We start from the raw sequence: 530 nt of genomic DNA, 5'->3' as shown, positions 1-530 counted from the left end.
TTTCAAGTAACAAATTTGAACATATTTTTAAAAAAATTATTACTGTTTTTATAAAAAAATATTACTATTATGATTTAAATAAGTTTGAACATATTTAAACAGAAATAAATATCAAACAGCATTTAAAATGCAAAGAAAAATATTGCGAAGCCTGGGAATCGAACCCAGGACCTCCTGGTGTGTGTGCTACATGCTAACCAGTCGGGCTAGTGGGCGGGTTCTGATGTGGATTGGGTTAGGTGCAATACAACCTGTGCTCGAACTGTAATAAAAAAAACATTCTAATGGCGCACCGCTGCGGGGTGCGTCATTGCTATCTAAAAAAAAGATCTCTAATGGCGCACCGTGGAGTGGTGCGCCATTAGTAAGCTTCCCCCTAGCTATCCTCCCTCTCCCTCGCCAGATCCCCTTCGACCCTCTCTCCCTCGCCACCAGATCCACCCGCGCGCTGCCCCGACCCACGACGCCGCCGCCCCGACCCACATCGGACTCCACCCCCGCCGCCCCCGTGCCCCCACCCCCGCCACCCC

This window comes from Triticum aestivum, chromosome 3A, assembly GCF_018294505.1.
Source record: "Triticum aestivum cultivar Chinese Spring chromosome 3A, IWGSC CS RefSeq v2.1, whole genome shotgun sequence".
Classification (NCBI taxonomy): Eukaryota; Viridiplantae; Streptophyta; class Magnoliopsida; order Poales; family Poaceae; genus Triticum; species Triticum aestivum.
The sequence above is the reverse complement of the archived record's forward strand: the minus strand, read 5'-3'. Positions refer to the sequence as shown.